Consider the following 11,991-nt stretch of genomic DNA (forward strand, 5'->3'; position numbering starts at 1 on the left):
AGCCCATAGGGGGTATTTTGGTCATTTTGACCCCTGGTCAACTGGGGGTCAAAATGGATCAACCAAAATGCAGTTTAATGTTCAATAAATTATAATTAAGGGTCTGGAAGAATCCTAGGGTCTCGAGTAGATCCTAGGGTCTGGAGTCTAGAAGGGTCCTAGGATCTAGAATGGATCCTAAGGTCTGGATCTAGGAGAATCCTAGGGTCTAAGAAGATCCTAAGGTCTAGATTTTTCTGGAGGAATCCTAGAGTCTAGATTGGTCTAGAGATTGAACTGATTTATGGTCAGGTTTGATCTGGGGTTAGGATTGATCTGGAGTATGGATGGGTCCTTAGTGACCTCATACAAAAATGAGGTCAACAGCGGGGAGAAAATTTTTCTAAGTCCTAATCATCCAGGATGAATTTAATATTCATCCCAGGATGAACGTCTCGGGATTCTCACTTTCCACTGTTCGTCGGGACAAAATTTATGGTTCGCCCCAGGACGAAGGTCTCTGTATTCTCACCGTGCTCTGTTCATCCAGAAGAAAAATAAGGTTCGTCCCAGGACGAACTTCTATGTATTGAAGCTTGCTCTGTTCGTCCAGACAAAATGAACCTTCGTTCCAGAACGAAAGCCTCTGTATGAAATCGTCCAAGGATGAAAGATGTTCGTCCCAAGACGAACTGAAACGACTTATGTCAGTTGGTTATGGCCTGAAGAATTTTGGGACACTGACCTATGAAATAACAGTTTCATACTGGACAAACTTTGTTTGTACAGGACGATTAGCGTGTACAATCATAATTCATACCAATATACATAAGGTTCGTTTCCGACAATTTAAGTAAAATTGTCCAGGACGATCCACGATCATACGGGATGATCCACTGCGTACAGAATTGAAAACTTGAAGTTTTTGGGCAGTTTTTCTTGTCTTTTGTATAAATAGTTCAAATTTGACTGTCACGCAATCTTTTTTCTCATTGATCTTCGTGTTTATTGGAAGAAGAGTAAAGGAGAGAGTGAGAGAGAACATTCAAAGAAGGATTTCTACCACTGGATCATGAAGGCTTCGCTTGGTGTTCAAAGGAAAGATTTCTAATTTGTGATTTGAGATTACTTCACTCTTTTTTTTCTTCCTTCTAGATTTCTAATGAAGAGATCTGTCAAGGAGATCCGATTCTTTGCCGACACTTGGAGAGTGTGAACAGCTGAAGGGTTCTCTACCCACACTAGGAGAGTGTGAAAGGACGATGGGTTCTCTACCCACACTAGGAGAGTGTGAAAGGACAGACGGTTCTCTGCCAACACTGGGATTGTGTAAAAGGACGAAGATTCTCTGCTGCACCGGGTAGCAGTGAAAAGTGTGTTTGTAAAGGCTTCTCCGCCTTGCTGTGGGTGCAAAAGGAGAGACACTATTGGTATTAGTGTAATACTCAGAGGGTGCCTCTGAGGAGTGGATGTAGGTCTGGTTTAGACCAAACCACTATAAATCTTGTGTTGTTTACTTTACTACTTTTTATTTTTTGCAATTTTCTTTTGTTTTAAAAATTTGTGGTTGAAAAAATCTTCTATAAAAATTTCATTAAAAGTTTAATTTCGGTTCAACTAAAGTTTAAAAGAGGGATAAGTTTTAAAAAATTCCAATTCACCCCCCTCTTGGTAGCCTTGGGACATTAACTTAGGTCTAACAACCTATTCACTAGACTCAATAGTCTACATTTTTACAATCAATTGATTATCGCATGTGGATACTTGTTAAGGATGGTTATACACCTCCAACTAAAAAATTGAATGACGTTACTGTTCCACTTCCTTTTACTGATTGGACTCTAGATGATAGGGATTTAGAGTAATTAAATGCAAAATATTTGAACTATTTTTTCTGTGCTTTGAAATCGAAAGATTACATACGTGTTTCCACTTGTATTACTGGTAAAGAAATTTAAGATAAATTATGTATCATCTATGAATGTACTAATGAAGTAAAGCAATCTCATTTGAACATTCTTTTACATGATTATGAACTTTTTTATATGAAACCTCATGAATCAATTTCTTATATGTATACGAGATTTACTCAGATTGTTACTTCTTTGCATGCCTTAGGAAGAGAACTTCTAACTATGAAAAAGTGAACAAAATTTTAAGATGTTTGCCTTCCTCTTTTGATGCTAAAATCACTGCAATTTCTGAGTCTAAAGATTTGAATACTTATTCAATTGATAACTTACTTGGCTCACTCATTGCATACGAGCAAGGAGTGAATCAAAGAAATTTTGATGCAGGTGAGAAAAAGAAGGAGAAAACCATGGCACTGAAGGCCAATGAAATAAATTAAAATTCTTCCGGGTCTGAAAGTGATGAAGTTGCCTTCATCACTAGGCAATTCAAAAACTTTCTAAAGAAGAGTCACAAGCATCATCAGAATTGGAGAAAAGGTAAGGATAACAAAAATTTTAAAGGTTCTTCTGATGTTGTTTATTTTGAATGCAGGAAGCCTAGACATGTCAGAGCTGATTGTCTTACACTTCAGGATTACTCAAGAAAAGAAAAAAAATGAGGAGAAACCTAAGCTCAGAAAAGATAAGAAGCGAAACCAAAAAGTTTTTTGGGCGGAGTCTGCATCTGACTCATCTGAGACTGAACCTGAAGAGGAGACAACAAACTTGTGCTTAATGGCTGATGATTTTGAACAATATTACCAATAAGAGGTATGCCAACCAACCTATGACCAATTGCTTGAAATATGTGAGAAAATCCATGTATCATATAGAAAACCTAAGAAAACTCATTCTAGTTTGAAATTGGAGTTTTTAAATTTACAAAAAGAGCATGAAATTTTGAGAAAAGATCACTTTTAAATTGATAGCAATCACATGCCTCTACTTGATGAATTTGATGATTTAAATAAAAAGCATTCTGAATTAATAATTGAGCATGATTCTTTGAAAGCTTCCTACACCTCTCTTGAATCTGATTTTAAAGCTTCTACAAAAGAATATGAGCATAAAAAAGCACTGTTTGGAAATTGATTTAGAAAATGCTCACTTGAGGTTTAAAACTGAATTGGATGCATGTAAGAAAAATTGGATGACCCCCACATTTGATCCAAAATAAATAACTAGGAAGAGACATTATAACCCAAACCGATTAAGAAATCCTTTTCCTGGAGTGAGATGTTTTTCATGTGGCATGTTAGGACACATAGCACATACTTGCACCATTCACCGTAGTACACATTGGGTATGGAGACCCAAATTGCATAATTCACTGCATAACACTCATGCATCACATTATTCTTTCCATAAGAAGGAACCCAAACCTGTTTGGGTTTCTAAATCTGACATTTGATGATTTTGCAGGTGTGCTCTCACCATAGACCTCATGGGAGCATATATTACTTGGACTGCGGAGGCTCATGACTCTTAATTGCTTATTTCAACAGCTTAATTAAATCTGAGTTACATGATTTACTGATTAATTCATTACTTTTTATTTAGTTTGTTTCTTTCTCTACTTTTTGTCATTTTTACTTTTGTTGTTTTAGCACGTTTCTTTTTGGATCATCGCTAAATTGATATTTTCTTATTATTTTTTTTTTGGAGATTTATAGTTAATGTTTTAATATCTCTAAATAAGTTAAAGAGAGAAACATCGTTGATGGTTTTCCTCCTTCTAACCTCTTTTAGTGGTATAATTTTCTTTTCTAAATAAAAGTCTATCTCAAATCAACTAATTTTTGAAATTAAGATCTTTTCTACCTTGCTACAGTAATCTTTCTTATATTTATAATATTCAAAGATTTTTATATATCTTTCAAGTTAATTGAAATGTTGTCATTGCATTTATTATATAATTGCAAAAGTCTGTTTTGTGGTCTATTCTTCCTTATATTAGAGAGTGAGTTTCTCTTCTCTAATATCTGGAAGATCTACTCACAACTAAATATATTTTAAGAGTTGTTGAAAAAGAGATATAGCATGCAAGAATAAAAAATAAAAAGGTCAATGATGCCAAAAACAAAAAGATGCGCAATGACGCCAAATTGAAAAAATATATATACAAAAGTGTATCAAAAATTAAAAGATGCGCAAAGAGAGCCATTCAAATTGACAAGAGGCATAAAATGAGCCGACAAAAGACAAGCTTACCCCTCTTTCAAACTTTTAAAATTTTAGAAGAATTCATGGGTTACTTGATATTTTCAAAGGCTTGATTTCAAATTCCATGATTGAGATAAATTGCATTGGTATATTATTCTATAAGATATTTTCTTTGGAGAAAGTTTTGAATGGATCTTTTTTCTTTCCAATTAGTTTATTCTGAGTTAGGGCTTTTATTTTCAAAAGACGATTTCGCCCTTAAAGAAGTTCGAGCTAGGGTTAACAGGATCGGATATTCTACCATTCTTAGATTTTGATGTTGTTAACTCATTGATCTTAAAATTTAACTATTTGGAGCATTTATCATATGCATATCTTGCTAAATAAATTTTTTTTTAAAAAAAATCTTATTTATTTGCTAGTTTTTATGCCTTTTTCATGTTTTAGTATTATTGTTCTTAGTTAATTTTATTTTTTTTGGGACTTCTCTGATCATCTCCATCCTTCCTTTGAGTTCAAAATTTTTGTCACATCATGTTTGTCGATAAATTGCATTGGTATATTATTCTATAAGATATTTTTCTTTGGAGAAAGTTTTGAACGGATCTTTTTTCTTTCCAATTAGTTTATTATGAGTTAGGGCTTTTATTTTCAAAAGACGATTTTGCCCTTAAAGAAGTTCGAGCTAGGGTAACATGATTGGATATTCTACCATTCTCAGATATTGATGTTGTTAACTCATTGATCTTAAAATTTAACTATTTGGAGCATTTATCATATGCATATCTTGCTAAATAATTTTTTTTTTTAAATCTTATTTATTTGCTAGTTTTTATGCCTTTTTCATGTTTTAGTATTATTGTTCTTAGTTGATTTTATTGTTTTTGGGACTTCTCTGATCATCTCCATCCTTCCTTTGAGTTCAAAATTTTTGTCACATCATCTTTGTCGATACCTTTATCATCCTGGATGATATGTTCTTTTTCCGTAAAAAACTTCATCTGCTAAATGTTCTGACTTTTCTGATCTCATCATCCTAGACGATATGATCATCCTATGCTACAATCATCTTGATTGTCCTAGCCGATAACTTTTTCATCCTTGATGATGCATTTATTGGTTATCGTCCCGTCCGATGCACCTGTTCTTCCTAGACGATACATGTGTCAGCACGTTTAAAATCTATAATTTTGCCCAGAATGATTCATTTTTAGACAATTGTCCTGGACGATCCACTGTTCATCCTAGATGATACACGTGGCGCAGGATTTAAAATATTTTAAATTCGACTGGTATGATCCATTATTGAACATCATCTTGGACGATCCACCTAATCAGCCTGGCCAATCTTCTTTTTCACCGATCGTTCGGTCTGACTCCTCAGTATGATCGTCTGTGTCTAATCGTCCCGGATGATGTCTGATCGTCCTGGCAGATCGGACCGCCTTTTTGACCAATCAGCCTATTCACAATAATTTCACCAGATTGTTCTGGATGATCTTGTGATCGGCCTGGACAATCTGACCGATCCTTTAAATTCAGAGCCTTCCAGCCAGAATTTCTACATAATCTCTTTCCCTTGCTTGCCTCTCCCTGTTTTCAAATTGCTTTTTCTGCTAATAGCTAGCGGGAAACATGCTCATCAAACATCTAGAAGCTCCTCGACGGGCGCATTGGACCCTCATTTTTAGGAGGCTGACGAACCGGCTGCCTACCATCATTATAAAGAGTGCGGCATTACTCTCTCCCAAATAATCAATCCAGCCTATCTCTCTTATCCGGTATTGGATCTTTTCACTCACACCTCTCTTTTATTTATTCTCACCCTCGCAGTCCCCTTTAGTTCTGACCTTCTTTTTAAATTTTACGAAAACCTCCGCATAAATTCTTCCTATACTGCTCTCACCTCTTATGTGAATCGACGTCCTGTCGATATCACATATCAGGATTATGCTGAACTATTGTAGCTGTCCACCATTGGGGATAAGTTGCATACCCTTGTCTCTAATCCCGACTTTGACTAGTCCACTGTAAATCACTTTCTTCACCACACCAATGCACACTTTCATGTTGGAGAGACTAGCTCTTTACTCAAAGATGCTAGGATAATACAGCATGTCATTCGCACTTCTGTTATTCCAAAAGCCGAGGACCGAGTCCACATCACTCCACTTCTTTCACTTACTACCTTTTACATTATGGCCTATAGAGAATTCAATGACACAAACCTGATCTTTTGCTACATCGAGCATTTAACTATAATTCGAGATCCAGGTCATAGAAGAAAGCCAAATCATGATCTAGGACACTTCATTGCCTATGTTCAAGAATCTAAATACCAGCTTCAATATCCTGCTCATCCTGACCTTCATCCACCCGTCTACTCAAACAATTCCTTCAATGCCTTTCACAGTACTCGTCTCCACCCAGGGGATGGGGAAGCTTATACAAGGACGGATCGGGGGGGGGGGGGGCGGGGGGGGGGGGGGGGGGGGGGACTCATGAAGAGGAGGAGGCTCCAGCTCCTATTTTTGAACTTGTTCCTCTCCGCCAGCACTCACAGCTGGATCAGTTGGTGGAGAGATTTGATCAGTTTGAGACCCATTTTGATGCCTATGTTATACACCAGCAGCAGCAGCACGACCAGGATATGGCCTGGTTTGGAGCATAGTTTGCTACGCTCTGTAGTTACTTTTAGCAGCCACCACCACCACCTCCGTCTGATGATCAGGGGCCCTAGTTTCTCTGATTTTCTTTATGTTTTTCTAGTTTGTTTCTCTTCTAGTTTTAGTTATATTTTATGTAGTTTGTTTGTCTTATGTTTTGTTTTAGTTTCTGTTATGTTTTTTATTCGTGTTATGTTGTGTTTCCCTCTTTTTTGAGATGTCAAAAGAGGGAGTAGTCTGATATATCTTGTACTTTGAATTCTGGAACTTAGTGAACTTTTTTTTTCGTCACATTTTTTTTACTAAAATGCCATAACTTCTTCAAATTTTTTGGGTATATTTGCCATCATCAAAAAGGGAGAGATTGTTACAAATCTGAGTTTATGGATTAAACTTTTGATGATAGCAAACATTCATGATTTCCTACGACTGCCTTGCCTACTAACTTTTTAGGTCCACAAGATCGAATGCAACTTAAGCCAGCTAAAGATCTGGTAGATTTAGGTTGAGTCAAGTCTGTATTTTTTCCTTTCTTGAGTTAATTATTAAAATGGTTCCTGATGCTAAGTAACCTTTCACACACACACTTGAGGGGTTTTATGAGTTTTTTTTTTTTTTTGTTTTGAGTACATCGGCCTGGATAATATTCCTATCAGCCAGGATGATTCAACTAAAAATAGAAACCCTAATTAGGGCATCCTGGTTAAGCAGCCGTCATTAAGCAATTTTTCCTGGATGATACTTGTATCGGCCAAGATGATAGGCTCAAATTAGAAAGAATTAGCCGCCATGATCAATTTAGGTATTCTTTATTTTAAAATATCAACCCGGCCGATCTCTATATCGGTCTGGACGATACAACAGAATTATGCTTAAATTAATCTGGCAATTATGGAAAGCAATTAAGGCTGGTTTATAAGATCACATTAACCAGGCCGATCGAAGGATCGACCGAGACGATGTCCTGGATGATTGACATTGGCCAGCATCTATTTCGGGTGAAGTTCAAGATGATTGTACTCGAATATGAACTAATCGGCCAGGATGATATTGTATTGGCCTGGATGATGTAACCAATTTTCTTATGATCGTCCCAAATCGTCCCGGCTATTTGAGCTTATTTTGTACTGATCAGCCAGGATGATATTTATCATCCTGTACGATAAAGTTGTTTCTTAAATTCTATTTAAAGGACCCGAATTTTCTCATGCTTAAGACCATGAGTGTTGTTATCTTGACTTGAGAGAGCCTTGGGAGAGGGAGAGAGAGAGAGAGAGAGAGAGAGAGAGCGAGAGAGAGAGAGGAACTTGTGAGGGGGAGTTTGTGAGAGGATTCACAAAAGTTGCTCCAAGCAAGGTTCCAAATTGTCATCTCCATTCTTCATCCTTCATCCTTGGGAGGTTATTACGAGGTCTACTACAGCAAAATGTCTGGATTCTCTGCCCGCTTTAGGAGGAAGCAAAAGGAGTCAGTTCTCTGCCGCACCGGGGTTGGTGAAAAGGAGTTTATTGTAAAGGCTTCTCCGCCTAGCTGTGGAATTTAAAGGAGAGACACTTAGTTAGTGCAATACTCGTAGAGTGCCTCCGAGGAGTGGATGTAGGTCAAGGATTGACCAAACCACTGTAAATTCGGTGTGATATTTCTTTGTTTTGCTTCCGCATTTATTTATTTATTTGCACTTTGATTTCCGTGGTGATTTGGTTTTAAGTTTTGTTGTGCTTTGCTTAAAGAATTTTTAAAATACCAATTCACTACCCCACCCCCCCTCTTGGTTAGCCTCGAGCTAGTTCTTAAGGGCTTAACATCTCTAACGAACTTTCAAAAATGACCCTTAAGGGCCCGAATAGTCATTTCAACCTAAATGACATAACCAATTTTAGGAATGACCTCCATTGGTCTCAAATGTTCAAATTAAACTTATTGAGACTAACCTCAACTCCTAGTTTGACCTGGTTGATCAAGTCAACTATGGTTGACCATATCAACCATATGCTCTATCTGAATTCATTCATGCATTAAATATACCCTAAATTTATTGAAAAAACCTTTACCACTCTTCTTAGTGACTTGGAATTGATTGATAATCTTTATCTCGTCAAGAGTTGACTTTGTCACTAATCTTAAGTCTGGTCAAATATAACTTATTTGGGTAACACTATCTTATCCAACTAAGTCAACATCTCAATACTATCAAACCCACTCTAACCTATAATTATATTGGATTTATATTATTGAGGAGTCATATCTTGACAAGTTTGACCATGTAGTCTCCTCAAAATCAATCTCTTAAATTAGATTATACTCCTTAGCCAACAATCTAGCCTTATTTTTAACAATAACTCATAAATGATTCATTTTATTTTTAAATATCTACTTATTTCCAACTACACTTTGATCCTTTGGCCTTACAATCAATTCCCAAACATTATTCCTTAGAAATTTATTCAACTCTTCTTATATGGACAAAATTCAAAATTCATTCAAAAGTACTTGATTAACATTTATGGGTTCAATCATTGAAATAAAGGCAGATGATTGACCTCTTTGCTAAGTCTATTCCTAGTCCTAACACCCTCACTATGTTCACCTAGAATCAATTCCTTAGGGTGATTTTTAGAAAATTTCATTTCTTTAGGCAAAGGGTTTTCTCATTCCAAATTTTCATCCAAAATAATCTTCTCAATCCTTTGGGAGTTATTTTCTATATCATCCTCTTCCAAACATAGATCTTCCAAAATGCCAAATTCATCAAATATAATATGTGATGTCTCCTCAGCTACCAAAGTCCTTTTGTTAAATACTATATATGATTTCCAACACTAGAGTATCCAAGAAAAATTCTTTTATCTAATTCTGGATCAAATTTTCCTAAAGGAGATTTTTCATTATTATGAATGAACACCTTACATCTAAAAACATGCAAATATGACAAATTAGGTGTTCTCCCTTTAAGAAGCTCATAGGGTATTTTGTTCAGTTTTGATCTAATGTTTACCCTATTTAGAACATAATATGTTGTACTAACCATTTCAGGCCAAAAATATTTATGAAGTGAATATTCTTCCAACATGGCTCTAGTAACTTCAATTAATATTATGTTCTTTCTTTCGACTATCCCATTCTGCTGAGAGGTCCTAGGTGCAGAAAAATTGTGTTCAATTCCTTGTTCTTTATAAAAATCCTTAAATTTTTTATTTTCAAATTCACCTCTGTGATTACTTTGAATTGTTAAAATTTTATATCCTAGTTTCCTCTAATTCCAAGTTGAAAAATCTCTAAATTCCTCAAATGATTAACTCTTATGAAATAAAAATTAAATCCACATGAATCTTGAGAAATCATCAACTATCATAAATCTATATACCTTTCCTCCTAGACTTATGGTGCTAACCAATCTAAAATGATCCATATGAATTATCTTTAATAGTTTACTAGTTCTAAGATCTTTAGTGGAATGAAATATGGACTTCACTTGTTTTCTTATTTACATGCATCATAAATATAATCATTAATAAAATCTTGTTTTGGTATACCTCTAACTTGTTCCTTTTGGGTAATTTTCCTAAGGTTTTTCATGCTAGCATAACAAAGTTTCCTATGCCATAACCAAGATTCATCCAAAATTGTTTTTAAATGAAAAGCATTATGAGTTTTAATACAGTTCAAATCTAGCATATAAACATTATTTACCCTAATTCCATGCAATATATTATTTCTATTTAGGCTTAATATGTAACTAGTGAGAAAAAAATTAATGTTATACCCTTTGTGATATAGTTGGCTAATACTTAACAAATTATGCTTTAAACCTTTTACAGTAATACATTCTCAATGAAAAAATTATTCAAGTTTCTGATCATATCTGTCCCAACCACTTTCCTAGTGGAATAATCTCCAAGTATAATCTTGCCTCCATTCCTGGCTTCTGTTGATATGAATTATGTAGTTTCTCTAGTCATACGCTCGAGTAACAGCTGTCTAAGTACTAAATGTTCTCATAAGGTCTTGTATGAGAGCGTACCTATAAAACAATTAAATGTTAGACTTGGGAACCCAAACAAGTTAGGGTTCTCCTCTGGGCAAAATTAAACTAGATGCATATATGATATGATTTATTTTATGCATCTTAGGTCTCCACACTGAATGAGTTTTTTTATGTAAAGTATAAATGTGTGAAATATTTCCAAACATCACATAAGTAAAAAACTTAACTCCAGAAAAAGGGTTTTTTTTAATCTCCGTTAATAAATCTGTCGCTTCCTAGGTTTTAAGATTTTTGCCTTTAAAATAGGATCAATAAATTCTTCAAGTGTAGGGGGTGTCTTATTTTTCTCATGAGCTTTCACCTTAATTCTAAGAAATATATTATCATCTTCTAACACAGTAAAATTATATTTCAAATAATGCTCTCTGTTAAGATAGTTGCTATTTGAATGCTTTACATTTTTGCATCTTATGTAGTTTTGATGATTCCAAACATTATTGTTCAAATGTGTAGTTATCTCCTAAAAATTTTAGAAGATTTGTATTTTCTCTTATGTGTACTAACATTTCAGGAAAAATAAACTTCAGACTACGAAGACTTCAAATCAAATTCAGAATAAGATACTTTGTAAAATTTGAAGTTTGCATTTCTTTGAAATTAAATTAAAAGGGAGTGATTGTAATTGAGCGAATAAAAATATACACGCACATAAGGAGATCATAAAAAATTTATACTGATCGTACTGGACGATATCCATTCGTACGGGACGATCAGACAGTTATCTCCTATTGAGCACATGGAACGAATAGGAACTTGCTTAAAAATTTTTCTAAGTCCTATTCGTTAAGGACGAATTTTTCAATCATCCAGGACGATTGGTTCTCTGTAAAATGTTTGTCCAGATGAAATTAAATTATCATCAATGGCTATTGGTCCTCTAGAAAATTTTTGTCCAGACGAAATTAATAATCGTCCAGGACGATCGGGTCTCTGGAAAATTTTCGTCCAGACAAAATTAAATTATCATCAATGGCGATTGGTCCTCTGGAAAATTTTCGTCCAGACGAAATAAATAATCGTCCAGGACGATCTGTCCTCTATAAAAATTTCGTCCAGACGAATAAATTTTCGTCCAAACGATTAACCGACTTAGAACGATTTTCAACAGTTTCTAGAACCGACCTAGTAATAACCATTCGTACCGGACGAACCTAGTTCATACGGGACGATCAACTGTACGAAGACA

The sequence above is a fragment of the Dendrobium catenatum genome, unplaced genomic scaffold (assembly GCF_001605985.2).
Source record: "Dendrobium catenatum unplaced genomic scaffold, ASM160598v2 fragScaff_scaffold_1136, whole genome shotgun sequence".
In the NCBI taxonomy this organism is placed as follows: domain Eukaryota; kingdom Viridiplantae; phylum Streptophyta; class Magnoliopsida; order Asparagales; family Orchidaceae; genus Dendrobium; species Dendrobium catenatum.